This window comes from Eimeria tenella, genomic scaffold, assembly GCF_000499545.2.
Source record: "Eimeria tenella Houghton genomic scaffold, Eth_scaff1873, whole genome shotgun sequence".
NCBI classification, from domain to species: Eukaryota; Apicomplexa; class Conoidasida; order Eucoccidiorida; family Eimeriidae; genus Eimeria; species Eimeria tenella.
Window position 1 is genome coordinate 1 of NW_013541712.1, and position 238 is coordinate 238.

Genomic DNA, 238 nt, shown 5'->3' on the forward strand with positions numbered 1-238 from the left:
TTGTTTCTGCCTGTTGCTGCCTGCTGCTGCTGTTGCTGCTGCTGTTTCTCCTTCCTGCTACTGCTTCTAGCTGCTGCAGCAACTACTGCCACTCTTTACTGGCGCTTCTCGTCAGCTTATTGCAGTCGTTCGTGGGGCTTCCTTCCAACGATTCTAGGGTTGAGGGTTTGGGGTTTCGATTCTAGGATTGAGGGTTGAGGGTTTAGGGTTTGGTTGTTGCGTGCAGTGGCAGGCGCCC